This window comes from Apostichopus japonicus, chromosome 3 (assembly GCF_037975245.1).
Source record: "Apostichopus japonicus isolate 1M-3 chromosome 3, ASM3797524v1, whole genome shotgun sequence".
Taxonomy (NCBI): domain Eukaryota; kingdom Metazoa; phylum Echinodermata; class Holothuroidea; order Aspidochirotida; family Stichopodidae; genus Apostichopus; species Apostichopus japonicus.
In genome coordinates, this window is record NC_092563.1 from 11,378,802 (window position 1) to 11,396,817 (window position 18,016).

Here is an 18,016-nt window from a genome sequence, read left to right on the forward strand (position 1 = left end):
TGTGGTACTGATCAATCGAATGTGCGGTACCGATCAATCGAATATTCGATCCCGATCAATTGAATGTTTGGTACCGAACAATCGAATATTCGGCACCGATAAATCGAATGTGCGGTTTCGATCAATAGAATATGAGGTACCGATCATTCGAATGTGCGGTACCGATCAATCGAATGTTCGGTACCGATCATTCGAATGTTCGGTACCGATCAATCGAATGTTCGATACCGAACAATCGAATGTGCGGTACCGATCAATCGAATGTGCGGTACCGATAAATCGAATGTGCGGTACCGATCAATCGAATGTGCGGTACCGATTAAACCAATGTTCGGTACCGATAAATCGAATGTTCGGTACGGATCAATCGAATGTTCGGTACCGATAAATCGAATGTGCGGTACCGATCAATCTAATGTGCGGTCCCGATCAATCGAATGTGCGGAAACAATCAATCGAATATGCATAACCGATCAATCGAATCTGCGATACCGAAAAATCGAATCTCCGGTACCGATAAAATTGATGTGCGGTACCGATCGATCGAATGTGCGGTACCGATTAATAGAATGAGCGGTCCCGATCAATCGAATGTGCGGAAACAATCAATCGAGTATGCAGTACCGAACAATCGAATGTGCCGTACCGAACAATCGAATGTGCGGTACCGAACAATCGAATGTCCGGTACCGCAAAAAAATGAATGTGCGGTACCGATCAATCGAATGTGCGATACCAAAAAATCGAATCTCCGGTACCGATAAAATGGATGTGCGGTACCGATCGATCGAATGTGCGGTACCGATCAATCGATTGTGCGGTACCGATCAATCGAATATGCGGTACCGACAAATTGAATGTGCGATACCTATCAATCGAATGTGCGGCACCGATAAATCCAATGTGCGGTACCGATCAATCGAACGTGCGGTACCGATATATCGAATGTGCGGCACCGATAAATAGAATGTGCGGTACCGATCAATCGAACGTTCGATAACTATCAATCGAATGTTCGATCACGTTCAATCGAATATTCGGTACCGATCAATCGAATGTGCGGTACCGATCAATCGAATGTGCGGTACCGATCAATCGAAGGTGCGGTACCGAACAATCGAATGTGCCGTACCGAACACTCGGATGTGCGGTACCGATCAATCGAATGTGCGGTACCGGTAAAATGAATGTGCGGTACCGATCGATCGAATGTCCGATCCCGATCAATCGAATGTGCGGAAACAATCAATCAAATATGCAGTACCGAACGATCGAATGTGCCGTACCGAACAATCGAACGTTCGGTAACTATCAATCGAATGTTCGATCACGATCTATCGAATGTTCGGTACCGATCAATCGAATGTGCGGTACCGATCATTCGAATGTGCGATACCGATTAATCGAATATGCGGTACCGATTAATCGAATGTGCGATACCTATCAATCGAATGTTCGTTACCGATCAATCCAATGGTCGGTACCGATCAATCGAATGTTCGGTACCGATATATCGAATGTGCGGCACCGATAAATCGAATGTGCTGTACCGATCAATCGAACGTTCGGTAACTATCAATCGAATGTTCGATCACGATCAATCGAATGTTCGGTATAGATCAATCGAATGTGCGGTACCGATCAATCGAATGTGCGGTACCGATCAATCGAATGTGCGGTACCGAACAATTGAATGTGACGTACCGAAAACTCGGATGTGCGGTACCGATCAATCGAATGTGCGGTACCGGTAAAATGAATGTGCGGTACCGATCGATCGAATGTGCGGTACCGATCAATCGAATGTTCGGTACCGATCAATCGAATTTGCGGTACCGATCAATCGAATGTGCGGTACCGATCGATCGAATGTGCGGTACCGAGCAATCGAATGTTCGGTACCGATCAATCAAATGTTCGGTCCCGATCAATCGAATGTGGGGTCCCGATCAGTCGAATGTGCGGAAACAATCAATCGAATATGCAGTACCGAAAAATCGAATGTGCCGTACCGAACAATCGAATGTGCGGTACCGAACAATAGAATGTCCGGTACCGAACAATAGAATTTCCGGTACCGAAAAAAATGAATGTGCGGTACCGATCAATCGAATGTGCGGTACCGAACAATAGAATGTCCGGTACCGAAAAAAATGAATGTGCGGTACCGATCAATCGAATCTGCGATACCGATCAATCGAATCTCCGGTACCGATAAAATTGATGTGCGGTACCGATCGATCGAATGTGCGGTACCGATCAATCGAATGTGCGGTACCGATCAATCGAATGTGCCGTACCGAACAATCGAATGTGCGGTACCGATCAATCGAATGTGCGATACCGAAAAATCGAATCTCCGGAACCGATAAAATTGATGTGCGGTACCGATCGATCGAATGTGCGGTACCGATATATCGAATGTGCGGTCCCGATCAATCGAATGTGCGGAAATAATCAATCGAATATGCAGTACCGAACAATCGAATGTTCGTTACCGATCAATCCAATGTTCGGTACTGATCAATCGAATGTGCGGTACCGATCATTCGAATGTGCGGTACCGATCAATCGAATATGCGGTACCGATTAATCGAATGTGCGATACCTATCAATCGAATGTTCGTTACCGATCAATCCAATGTTCGGTACCGATCAATCGAATGTTCGGTACCGATATATCGAATGTGCGGCACCGATAAATCGAATGTGCTGTACCGATCAATCGAATGTGCGGTACCGATCAATCGAATGTGCGGTACCGATCAATCGAATGTGCGGTACCGAACAATTGAATGTGACGTACCGAAAACTCGGATGTGCGGTACCGATCAATCGAATGTGCGGTACCGGTAAAATGAATGTGCGGTACCGATCGATCGAATGTGCGGTACCGATCAATCGAATGTTCGGTACCGATCAATCGAATTTGCGGTACCGATCAATCGAATGTGCGGTACCGATCGATCGAATGTGCGGTACCGAACAATCGAATGTTCGGTACCGATCAATCAAATGTTCGGTCCCGATCAATCGAATGTGGGGTCCCGATAAGTCGAATGTGCAGAAACAATCAATCGAATATGCAGTACCGAAAAATCGAATGTGCCGTACCGAACAATCGAATGTGCGGTACCGAACAATAGAATGTCCGGTACCGAACAATAGAATGTCCGGAACCGAAAAAAAATGAATGTGCGGTACCGATCAATCGAATGTGCGGTACCGAACAATAGAATGTCCGGTACCGAAAAAAATGAATGTGCGGTACCGATCAATCGAATCTGCGATACCGATCAATCGAATCTCCGGTACCGATAAAATTGATGTGCGGTACCGATCGATGGAATGTGCGGTACCGATCAATCGAATGTGCGGTACCGATCAATCGAATGTGCCGTACCGAACAATCGAATGTGCGGTACCGATCAATCGAATGTGCGATACCGAAAAATCGAATCTCCGGAACCGATAAAATTGATGTGCGGTACCGATCGATCGAATGTGCGGTACCGATATATCGAATGTGCGGTCCCGATCAATCGAATGTGCGGAAATAATCAATCGAATATGCAGTACCGAACAATCGAATGTTCGTTACCGATCAATCCAATGTTCGGTACTGATCAATCGAATGTGCGGTACCGATCATTCGAATGTGCGGTACCGATCAATCGAATATGCGGTACCGATTAATCGAATGTGCGATACCTATCAATCGAATGTTCGTTACCGATCAATCCAATGTTCGGTACCGATCAATCCAATGTTCGGTACCGATATATCGAATGTGCGGCACCGATAAATCGAATGTGCTGTACCGATCAATCGAACGTTCGGTAACTATCAATCGAATGTTCGATCACGATCAATCGAATGTTCGGTATAGATCAATCGAATGTGCGGTACCGATCAATCGAATGTGCGGTACCGATCAATCGAACGTTCGGTAACTATCAATCGAATGTTCGATCACGATCAATCGAATGTTCGGTATAGATCAATCGAATGTGCGGTACCGATCAATCGAATGTGCGGTACCGAACAATTGAATGTGACGTACCGAAAACTCGGATGTGCGGTACCGATCAATCGAATGTGCGGTACCGGTAAAATGAATGTGCGGTACCGATCGATCGAATGTGCGGTACCGATCAATCGAATGTTCGGTACCGATCAATCGAATTTGCGGTACCGATCAATCGAATGTGCGGTACCGATCAATCGAATGTGCGGTACCGAACAATTGAATGTGACGTACCGAAAACTCGGATGTGCGGTACCGATCAATCGAATGTGCGGTACCGGTAAAATGAATGTGCGGTACCGATCGATCGAATGTGCGGTACCGATCAATCGAATGTTCGGTACCGATCAATCGAATTTGCGGTACCGATCAATCGAATGTGCGGTACCGATCGATCGAATGTGCGGTACCGAACAATCGAATGTTCGGTACCGATCAATCAAATGTTCGGTCCCGATCAATCGAATGTGGGGTCCCGATCATTCGAATGTGCGGAAACAATCAATCGAATATGCAGTACCGAAAAATCGAATGTGCCGTACCGAACAATCGAATGTGCGGTACCGAACAATAGAATGTCCGGTACCGAACAATAGAATGTCCGGTACCGAAAAAAATGAATGTGCGGTACCGATCAATCGAATGTGCGGTACCGAACAATAGAATGTCCGGTACCGAAAAAAAAGAATGTGCGGTACCGATCAATCGAATCTGCGATACCGATCAATCGAATCTCCGGTACCGATAAAATTGATGTGCGGTACCGATCGATCGAATGTGCGGTACCGATCAATCGAATGTGCGGTACCGATCAATCGAATGTGCCGTACCGAACAATCGAATGTGCGGTACCGATCAATCGAATGTGCGATACCGAAAAATCGAATCTCCGGAACCGATAAAATTGATGTGCGGTACCGATCGATCGAATGTGCGGTACCGATATATCGAATGTGCGGTCCCGATCAATCGAATGTGCGGAAATAATCAATCGAATATGCAGTACCGAACAATTGAATGTGCCGTACCGAACAATCGAATGTGCGGTACCGAACAATCGAATCTCCGGTACCGCAAAAAAAAAGGAATGTGCGGTACCGATCAATCGAATGTGCGATACCGAAAAATCGAATCTCCAATACCGATAAAATCGATGTTCGGTACCGATCGATCGAATGTGCGGTACCGATCAATCGAATGTGCAGTACCGATCAATCGAATATGCGGTACCGATAAATCGAATGTGCGATACCTATCAATCGAATGTTCGTTACCGATCAATCCAATGTTCGGTACTGATCAATCGAATGTGCGGTACCGATCAATCGAATGTGCGGTACCGATCAATCGAAAGTGCGGTACCGATCAATCGAATGTTCATTACCGATAAATCGAATATGCGGCAAAGATAAATCGAATGTGCGGTACCAATAAATAGAATGTTTGGTACCGATAAACGAATGTGCGGTACCGATCGATCGAATGTGAGGTACCGAACAATCGAATGTGCGGTACCGATAAAACGAATGTGCGGTACCGCTCAATCGAATGTGCGGTACCGATCAATCGAAAGTGTGGTACTGATCAATCGAATGTGCGGTACCGATCAATCGAATATTCGATTTCGATCAATTGAATGTTTGGTACCGAACAATCGAATATTCGGCACCGATAAATCGAATGTGCGGTTTCGATAAATAGAATATGAGGTACCGATCATTCGAATGTGCGGTACCGAACAATCGAATGTGCCGTATCGAACAATCGAATGTGCGGTACCGAACAATCGAATGTCCGGTACCGCAAAAAAAAAAAGAATGTGCGGTACCGATCAATCGAATGTGCGATACCGAAAAATCGAATCTCCGGTACCGATAAAATTGATGTGCGGTACCGATCGATCGAATGTGCGGTACCGATCAATCGAATGTGCGGTACCGATCAATCGAATATGCGGTACCGATAAATCGAATGTGCGATACCTATCAATCGAATGTTCGTTACCGATCAATCCAATGTTCGGTACCGATCAATCCAATGTTCGGTACCGATATATCGAATGAGTGGTACTAATCAATCGAATGTGCTATACCGATCAATCGAATGTTTGATCACGATCAATCGAATGTTCGGTACCGATCATTCGAATGTTCGGTACCGATCAATCGAATGTGCGATACCGAACAATCGAATGTGCGGTACCGATTAATCGAATGTGCGTACCGATAAATCGAATGTGCGGTACCGATCAATCGAATGTGCGGTACCGATTAAACCAATGTTCGGTACCGATAAATCGAATGTTCGGTACGGATCAATCGAATGTGAGGTACCGATAAATCGAATGAGTGTTACTAATCAATCGAATGTGCTATACCGATCAATCGAATGTTCGATCACGATCAATCGAATGTTCGGTACCGATCATTCGATGTTCGGTACCGATCAATCGAATGTTCGATACCGAACAATCGAATGTGCGGTACCGATCAATCGAATGTGCGGTACCGATAAATCGAATGTGCGGTACCGATCAATCAAATGTGCGGTACCGATTAAACCAATGTTCGGTACCGATAAATCGAATGTTCGGTACGGATCAATCGAATGTTCGGTACCGATAAATCGAATGTGCGGTACCGATCAATCTAATGTGCGGTCCCGATCAATCGAATGTGCGGAAACAATCAATCGAATATGCATAACCGATCAATCGAATGTGCGGTACCGAACAATCGAATGTGCCGTACCGAACAATCGAATGTGCGGTACCGAACAATCGAATGTCCGGTACCGCAAAAAAAAAAGGATGTGCGGTACCGATCAATCGAATGTGCGGAAACAATCAATCGAATATGCAGTACCGAACAATCGAATGTGCCGTACCGAACAATCGAATGTGCGGTACCGAACAATAGAATGTCCGGTACCGAAAAAAATGAATGTGCGGTACCGATCGATCGAATGTGCGGTACCGATCAATCGAATGTGCGGTACCGATCAATCGAATGTGCCGTACCGAACAATCGAATGTGCGGTACCGATCAATCGAATCTGCGATACCGAAAAATCGAATCTCTGGAACCGATAAAATGATAAAATTGATGTGCGGTACCGATCGATCGAATGTGCGGTACCGATAAATCGAATGTGCGGTCCCGATCAATCGAATGTGCGGAAACAATCAATCGAATATGCAGTACCGAACAATGGAATGTGCCGTACCGAACAATCGAATGTGCGGTACCGATAAATCGAATGTGCGGTACCGCTCAATCGAATGTGCGGTACCGATCAATCGAAAGTGTGGTACTGATCAATCGAATGTGCGGTACCGATCAATCGAATATTCGATCCCGATCAATTGAATCTTCGGTACCGATCAATCGAATATTCGGCACCGATAAATCGAATGTGCGGTACCGATAAATCGAATGTGCGGTACCGATCAATCGAATGTGCGATACCGAACAATCGAATCTCCTGTACCAATAAAATGGATGTGCGGTACCGATCGATTGAATGTGCGGTACCGATAAATCGAATGTGCGGTACCGCTCAATCGAATGTGCGGTACCGATCAATCGAAAGTGTGGTACTGATCAATCGAATGTGCGGTACCGATCAATCGAATATTCGATCCCGATCAATTGAATCTTCGGTACCGATCAATCGAATATTCGGCACCGATAAATCGAATGTGCGGTACCGATAAATCGAATGTGCGGTACCGATCAATCGAATGTTCGATACCGAACAATCGAATCTCCTGTACCAATAAAATGGATGTGCGGTACCGATCGATTGAATGTGCGGTACCGATCAATCGAATGTGCGGTACCGATCAATCGAATGTGCGCTACAGATACATCGAATGTGCGGTACCGATCAATCGAATGTACGATACCGATCAATCGAATGTGCGGTACTGATCAATCGAATGTGCGGTACCGATCAATCGAATGTTCGATACCGATCAATCGAATGTGCGGTACCGATAAATCGAATGTGCGGTACCGCTCAATCGAATGTGCGGTACCGATCAATCGAAAGTGTGGTACTGATCAATCGAATGTGCGGTACCGATCAATCGAATATTCGATACCGATCAATTGAATGTTCGGTACCGATCGATCGAATATTCGGCACCGATAAATCGAATGTGCGGTACCGATAAATCGAATGTGCGGTACCGATCAATCGAATGTGCGGTACCGATCAATCGAATTTGCGGTACCGATCAATCGAATGTACGGTACCGATCGATCGAATGTGCGGTACCGATTAATCGAATGTTCGGTACCGATCAATCAAATGTGCGGTACCGATCAATCGAAAGTGCGGTACCGAAAAATCGAATGTGCAGTACCGATAAAATGAATGTGCGGAACCGATCAATGGATGTGCGGTACTGATCAATCGAATATGCGGTATTGATCAATCGAATGTGCGGTACCGATCAATCTAATGTACGGTCCCGATCAATCGAATGTGCGGTACCAATCAATCGAATATGCGGTACCGATCAATCGAATGTGCGGTACCGAACAATCGAATGTGCCGTACCGAACAATCGAATGTGCGGTACCGAACAATAGAATGTCCGGTACCGAAAAAAAATGAATGTGCGGTGCCGATCGATCGAATGTGCGGTACCGATCAATCGAATGTGCGGTACCGAACAATCGAATGTGCCGTACCGAACAATCGAATGTGCGGTACCGAACAATAGAATGTCCGGTACCGAAAAAAATGAATGTGCGGTACCGATCGATCGAATGTGCGGTACCGATCAATCGAATGTGCGGTACCGAACAATGGAATGTCCGGAACCGAAAAAATGAATGAGCGGTACCGATCAATCGAATCTGCGATACCGATCAATCGAATCTCCGGTACCGATAAAATTGATGTGCGGTACCGATCGATCGAATGTGCGGTACCGATCAATCGAATGTGCGGTCCCGATCAATCGAATGTACGGAAACAATCAATCGAATATGCAGTACCGAAATATCGAATGTGCCGTACCGAACAATCGAATGTGCGGTACCGAACAATAGAATGTCCGGTACCCCAAAAAATGAATGTGCGGTACCGATCGATCGAATGTGCGGTACCGATCAATCGAATGTGCGATACCGAAAAATCGAATCTCCGTCACCGATAAAATTGATGTGCGGTACCGATCGATCGAATGTGCGGTACCGATATATCGAATGTGCGGTCCCGATCAATCGAATGTGCGGAAACAATCAATCGAATATGCAGTACCGAACAATGGAATGTGCCGTACCGAACAATCGAATGTGCGGTACCGATAAATCGAATGTGCGGTACCGCTCAATCGAATGTGCGGTACTGATCAATCGAAAGTGTGGTACTGATCGATCGAATGTGCGGTACCGATCAATCGAATATTCGATCCCGATCAATGGAATGTTCGGTACCGATCAATCGAATATTCGGCACCGATAAATCGAATGTGCGGTACCGATAAATCGAATGTGCGGTACCGATCAATCGAATGTGCGATACCGAACAATCGAATCTCCTGTACCAATAAAATGGATGTGCGGTACCGATCGATTGAATGTGCGGTACCGATCAATCGAATGTGCGGTACCGATCAATCGAATGTGCGCTACAGATACATCGAATGTGCGGTACCGATCAATCGAATGTACGATACCGATCAATCGAATGTGCGGTACTGATCAATCGAATGTGCGGTACCGAACAATCGAATGTGCGATACCTATCAATCGAATGTTCGTTACCGATCAATCCAATGTTCGGTACAGATCAATCGAATGTGCGGTACCGATTAATCGAACGTTCGGTAACTATCAATCGAATGTTCGATCACGATCTATCGAATGTGCGGTACCGATCAATCGAATGTGCGGTACCGATCAATCGAATGTGCGGTACTGATCAATCGAATGTGCGATACCGAAAAATCGAATGTGCGGCACCGATAAATCGAAAGTGCGGTACCGATAAATCGAATGTTCGGTACCAATAAATCGAATGTTCGGTACCGATAAACGAATGTGCGGTATTGATCGATCGAATGTTCGGTACCGATAAACGAATGTGCGGTACCGATCGATCGAATGTGAGGTACCGATCAATCGAATGAGTGGTACTAATCAGTCGAATGTGCTATACCGATCAATCGAATGTTTGATCACGATCAATCGAATGTTCGGTACCGATCATTCGAATGTTCGGTACCGATCAATCGAATGTTCGATACCAAACAATCGAATGTGCGGTACCGATTAATCGAATGTGCGGTACCGATAAATCGAATGTGCGGTACCGATCAATCGAATGTGCGGTACCGATTAAACCAATGTTCGGTACCGATAAATCGAATGTTCGGTACGGATCAATCGAATGTGAGGTACCGATAAATCGAATGAGTGGTACTAATCAATCGAATGTGCTATACCGATCAATCGAATGTTCGATCACGATCAATCGAATGTTCGGTACCGATCATTCGATGTTCGGTACCGATCAATCGAATGTTCGATACCGAACAATCGAATGTGCGGTACCGATCAATCGAATGTGCGGTACCGATAAATCGAATGTGCGGTACCGATCAATCAAATGTGCGGTACCGATTAAACCAATGTTCGGTACCGATAAATCGAATGTTCGGTACGGATCAATCGAATGTTCGGTACCGATAAATCGAATGTGCGGTACCGATCAATCTAATGTGCGGTCCCGATTAATCGAATGTGCGGAAACAATCAATCGAATATGCATAACCGATCAATCGAATGTGCGGTACCGAACAATCGAATGTCCGGTACCGCAAAAAAAAAAAGAATGTGCGGTACCGATCAATCGAATGTGCGATACCGAAAAATCGAATCTCTGGTACCGATAAAATTGATGTGCGGTACCGATCGATCGAATGTGCGGTACCGATCAATCGAATGTGCGGTCCCGATCAATCGAATGTGCGGAAACAATCAATCGAATATGCAGTACCGAACAATCGAATGTGCCGTACCGAACAATCGAATGTGCGGTACCGAACAATAGAATGTCCGGTACCGAAAAAAATGAATGTGCGGTACCGATCGATCGAATGTGCGGTACCGATCAATCGAATCTGCGATACCGAAAAATTGAATCTCCGGAACCGATAAAATTGATGTGCGGTACCGATCGATCGAATGTGCGGTACCGATATATCGAATGTGCGGTCCCGATCAATTGAATGTGCGGAAATAATCAATCGAATATGCAGTACCGAACAATTGAATGTGCCGTACCGAACAATCGAATGTGCGGTACCGAACAATCGAATCTCCGGTACCGCAAAAAAAAGGAATGTGCGGTACCGATCAATCGAATGTGCGATACCGAAAAATCGAATCTCCAATACCGATAAAATCGATGTTCGGTACCGATTAATCGAATGTGCGGTACCGATAAATCGAATGTGCGGTACCGATCAATCGAATGTGCGGTACCGATTAAACCAATGTTCGGTACCGATAAATCGAATGTTCGGTACGGATCAATCGAATGTGAGGTACCGATAAATCGAATGAGTGGTACTAATCAATCGAATGTGCTATACCGATCAATCGAATGTTCGATCACGATCAATCGAATGTTCGGTACCGATCATTCGATGTTCGGTACCGATCAATCGAATGTTCGATACCGAACAATCGAATGTGCGGTACCGATCAATCGAATGTGCGGTACCGATAAATCGAATGTGCGGTACCGATCAATCAAATGTGCGGTACCGATTAAACCAATGTTCGGTACCGATAAATCGAATGTTCGGTACGGATCAATCGAATGTTCGGTACCGATAAATCGAATGTGCGGTACCGATCAATCTAATGTGCGGTCCCGATTAATCGAATGTGCGGAAACAATCAATCGAATATGCATAACCGATCAATCGAATGTGCGGTACCGAACAATCGAATGTGCGGTACCGAACAATCGAATGTCCGGTACCGCAAAAAAAAAAAGAATGTGCGGTACCGATCAATCGAATGTGCGATACCGAAAAATCGAATCTCTGGTACCGATAAAATTGATGTGCGGTACCGATCGATCGAATGTGCGGTACCGATCAATCGAATGTGCGGTCCCGATCAATCGAATGTGCGGAAACAATCAATCGAATATGCAGTACCGAACAATCGAATGTGCCGTACCGAACAATCGAATGTGCGGTACCGAACAATAGAATGTCCGGTACCGAAAAAAATGAATGTGCGGTACCGATCGATCGAATGTGCGGTACCGATCAATCGAATCTGCGATACCGAAAAATTGAATCTCCGGAACCGATAAAATTGATGTGCGGTACCGATCAATCGAATGTGCGGTACCGATATATCGAATGTGCGGTCCCGATCAATTGAATGTGCGGAAATAATCAATCGAATATGCAGTACCGAACAATTGAATGTGCCGTACCGAACAATCGAATGTGCGGTACCGAACAATCGAATCTCCGGTACCGCAAACAAAAAGGAATGTGCGGTACCGATGAATCGAATGTGCGATACCGAAAAATCGAATCTCCAATACCGATAAAATCGATGTTCGGTACCGATCGATCGAATGTGCGGTACCGATCAATCGAATGTGCAGTACCGATCAATCGAATATGCGGTACCGATAAATCGAATGTGCGATACCTATCAATCGAATGTTCGTTACCGATCAATCCAATGTTCGGTACTGATCAATCGAATGTGCGGTACCGATCAATCGAATGTGCGGTACCGATCAATCGAAAGTGCGGTACCGATCAATCGAATGTTCATTACCGATAAATCGAATATGCGGCAAAGATAAATCGAATGTGCGGTACCAATAAATAGAATGTTTGGTACCGATAAACGAATGTGCGGTACCGATCGATCGAATGTGAGGTACCGAACAATCGAATGTGCGGTACCGATAAATCGAATGTGCGGTACCGCTCAATCGAATGTGCGGTACCGATCAATCGAAAGTGTGGTACTGATCAATCGAATGTGCGGTCCCGATCAATCGAATGTGCGGAAACAATCAATCGAATATGCATAACAGATCAATCGAATGTGCGGTACCGATCAATCGAATGTGCCGTACCGAACAATCGAATGTGCGGTACCGATCAATCGAATCTGCGATACCGAAAAATCGAATCTCCGGAACCGATAAAATTGATGTGCGGTACCGATCGATCGAATGTGCGGTACCGATCAATCGAATGTGCGGTACCGATCAATCGAATATGCGGTACCGATAAATCGAATGTGCGATACCTATCAATCGAATGTTCGTTACCGATCAATCCAATGTTCGGTACCGATCAATCCAATGTTCGGTACCGATATATCGAAAGAGTGGTACTAATCAATCGAATGTGCTATACCGATCAATCGAATGTTTGATCACGATCAATCGAATGTTCGGTACCGATCATTCGAATGTTCGGTACCGATCAATCGAATGTTAGATACCGAACAATCGAATGTGCGGTACCGATTAATCGAATGTGCGGTACCGATAAATCGAATGTGCGGTACCGATCAAGCGAATGTGCGGTACCGATTAAACCAATGTTCGGTACCGATAAATCGAATGTTCGGTACGGATCAATCGAATGTGAGGTACCGATAAATCGAATGTGCGGTACCGATCAATCGAATGTGCGGTACCGATATATCGAATGTGCGGTCCCGATCAATCGAATGTGCGGAAATAATCAATCGAATATGCAGTAGGGAACAATTGAATGTGCCGTACCGAACAATCGAATGTGCGGTACCGAACAATCGAATCTCCGGTACCGCAAAAAAAAGGAATGTGCGGTACCGATCAATCGAATGTGCGATACCGAAAAATCGAATCTCCAATACCGATAAAATCGATGTTCGGTACCGATCGATCGAATGTGCGGTACCGATCAATCGAATGTGCAGTACCGATCAATCGAATATGCGGTACCGATAAATCGAATGTGCGATACCTATCAATCGAATGTTCGTTACCGATCAATCCAATGTTCGGTACTGATCAATCGAATGTGCGGTACCGATCAATCGAATGTGCGGTACCGATCAATCGAAAGTGCGGTACCGATCAATCGAATGTTCATTACCGATGAATCGAATATGCGGCAAAGATAAATCGAATGTGCGGTACCAATAAATAAAATGTTTGGTACCGATAAACGAATGTGCGGTACCGATCGATCGAATGTGAGGTACCGAACAATCGAATGTGCGGTACCGATAAATCGAATGTGCGGTACCGCTCAATCGAATGTGCGGTACCGATCAATCGAAAGTGTGGTACTGATCAGTCGAATGTGCGGTACCGATCAATCGAATATTCGATCCCGATCAATTGAATGTTTGGTACCGATCAATCGAATATTCGGCACCGATAAATCGAATGTGCGGTTTCGATAAATAGAATATGAGGTACCGATCATTCGAATGTGCGGTACCGATCAATCGAATTTGCGGTACCGATCAATTGAATGTGCGGTACCGATCGATCGAATGTGCGGTACCGATTAATCGAATGTTCGGTACCGATCAATCAAATGTGGGGTACCGATCAATCGAATGTCCGGTACCCCAAAAAATGAATGTGCGGTACCGATAAAATGAATGTGCGGAACCGATCAATGGATGTGCGGTACTGATCAATCGAATATGCGGTATTGATCAATCGAATGTGCGGTACCGATCAATCTAATGTACGGTCCCGATCAATCGAATGTGCGGTACCAATCAATCGAATATGCGGTACCGATCAATCGAATGTGCGGTACCGAACAATCGAATGTGCCGTACCGAACAATCGAATGTGCGGTACCGAACAATAGAATGTCCGGTACCGAAAAAAAATGAATGTGCGGTGCCGATCGATCGAATGTGCGGTACCGATCAATCGAATGTGCGGTACCGAACAATCGAATGTGCCGTACCGAACAATCGAATGTGCGGTACCGAACAATAGAATGTCCGGTACCGAAAAAAATGAATGTGCGGTACCGATCGATCGAATGTGCGGTACCGATCAATCGAATGTGCGGTACCGAACAATCGAATGTCCGGTACCGCAACAAAAAAAAAGAATGTGCGGTACCGATCAATCGAATGTGCGATACCGAAAAATCGAATCTCCGGTACCGATAAAATTGATGTGCGGTACCGATCGATCGAATGTGCGGTACCGATCAATCGAATGTGCGGTCCCGATCAATCGAATGTGCGGAAACAATCAATCGAATATGCAGTACCGAACAATCGAATGTGCCGTACCGAACAATCGAATGTGCGGTACCGAACAATAGAATGTCCGGTACCGAAAAAAATGAATGTGCGGTACCGATCGATCGAATGTGCGGTACCGAACAATCGAATGTGCGGTACCGATCAATCGAATGTGCGGTACCGATCAATCGAATGTGCCGTACCGAACAATCGAATGTGCGGTACCGATCAATCGAATCTGCGATACCGAAAAATCGAATCTCCGGAACCGATAAAATTGATGTGCGGTACCGATCGATCGAATGTGCGGTACCGATATATCGAATGTGCGGTCCCGATCAATTGAATGTGCGGAAATAATCAATCGAATATGCAGTACCGAACAATTGAATGTGCCGTACCGATCAATCGAATGTGCGATACCGAAAAATCGAATCTCCAATACCGATAAAATCGATGTTCGGTACCGATCGATCGAATGTGCGGTACCGATCAATCGAATGTGCAGTACCGATCAATCGAATATGCGGTACCGATAAATCGAATGTGCGATACCTATCAATCGAATGTTCGTTACCGATCAATCCAATGTTCGGTACTGATCAATCGAATGTGCGGTACCGATCAATCGAATGTGCGGTACCGATCAATCGAAAGTGCGGTACCGATCAATCGAATGTTCATTACCGATAAATCGAATATGCGGCAAAGATAAATCGAATGTGCGGTACCAATAAATAGAATGTTTGGTACCGATAAACGAATGTGCGGTACCGATCGATCGAATGTGAGGTACCGAACAATCGAATGTGCGGTACCGATAAATCGAATGTGCGGTACCGCTCAATCGAATGTGCGGTACCGATCAATCGAAAGTGTGGTACTGATCAATCGAATGTGCGGTCCCGATCAATCGAATGTGCGGAAACAATCAATCGAATATGCATAACCGATCAATCGAATGTGCGGTACCGAACAATCGAATGTGCCGTACCGAACAATCGAATGTGCGGTACCGAACAATCGAATGTCCGGTACCGCAAAAAAAAACAGAATGTGCGGTACCGATCAATCGAATGTGCGATACCGAAAAATCGAATCTCCGGTACCGATAAAATTGATGTGCGGTACCGATCGATCGAATGTGCGGTACCGATCAATCGAATGTGCGGTACCGATCAATCGAATATGCGGTACCGATAAATCGAATGTGCGATACCTATCAATCGAATGTTCGTTACCGATCAATCCAATGTTCGGTACCGATCAATCCAATGTTCGGTACCGATATATCGAATGAGTGGTACTAATCAATCGAATGTGCTATACCGATCAATCGAATGTTTGATCACGATCAATCGAATGTTCGGTACCGATCATTCGAATGTTCGGTACCGATCAATCGAATGTTAGATACCGAACAATCGAATGTGCGGTACCGATTAATCGAATGTGCGGTACCGATAAATCGAATGTGCGGTACCGATCAATCGAATGTGCGGTACCGATTAAACCAATGTTCGGTACCGATAAATCGAATGTTCGGTACGGATCAATCGAATGTGAGGTACCGATAAATCGAATGAGTGGTACTAATCAATCGAATGTGCTATACCGATCAATCGAATGTTCGATCACGATCAATCGAATGTTCGGTACCGATCATTCGATGTTCGGTACCGATCAATCGAATGTTCGATACCGAACAATCGAATGTGCGGTACCGATCAATCGAATGTGCGGTACCGATAAATCGAATGTGCGGTACCGATCAATCAAATGTGCGGTACCGATTAAACCAATGTTCGGTACCGATAAATCGAATGTTCGGTACGGATCAATCGAATGTTCGGTACCGATAAATCGAATGTGCGGTACCGATCAATCTAATGTGCGGTCCCGATCAATCGAATGTGCGGAAACAATCAATCGAATATGCATAACCGATCAATCGAATGTGCGGTACCGAACAATCGAATGTGCCGTACCGAACAATCGAATGTGCGGTACCGAACAATCGAATGTCCGGTACCGCAAAAAAAAAAAGAATGTGCGGTACCGATCAATCGAATGTGCGATACCGAAAAATCGAATCTCCGGTACCGATAAAATTGATGTGCGGTACCGATCGATCGAATGTGCGGTACCGATCAATCGAATGTGCGGTCCCGATCAATCGAATGTGCGGAAGCAATCAATCGAATATGCAGTACCGAACAATCGAATGTGCCGTACCGAACAATCGAATGTGCGGTACCGAACAATAGAATGTCCGGTACCGAAAAAAATGAATGTGCGGTACCGATCGATCGAATGTGCGGTACCGATCGATCGAATGTGCGGTACCGATCAATCGAATGTGCCGTACCGAACAATCGAATGTGCGGTACCGATCAATCGAATCTGCGATACCGAAAAATCGAATCTCCGGAACCGATAAAATTGATGTGCGGTACCGATCGATCGAATGTGCGGTACCGATATATCGAATGTGCGGTCCCGATAAATCGAATGTGCGGAAATAATCAATCGAATATGCAGTACCGAACAATTGAATGTGCCGTACCGAACAATCGAATGTGCGGTACCGAACAATCGAATCTCCGGTACCGCAAAAAAAAGGAATGTGCGGTACCGATCAATCGAATGTGCGATACCGAAAAATCGAATCTCCAATACCGATAAAATCGATGTTCGGTACCGATCGATC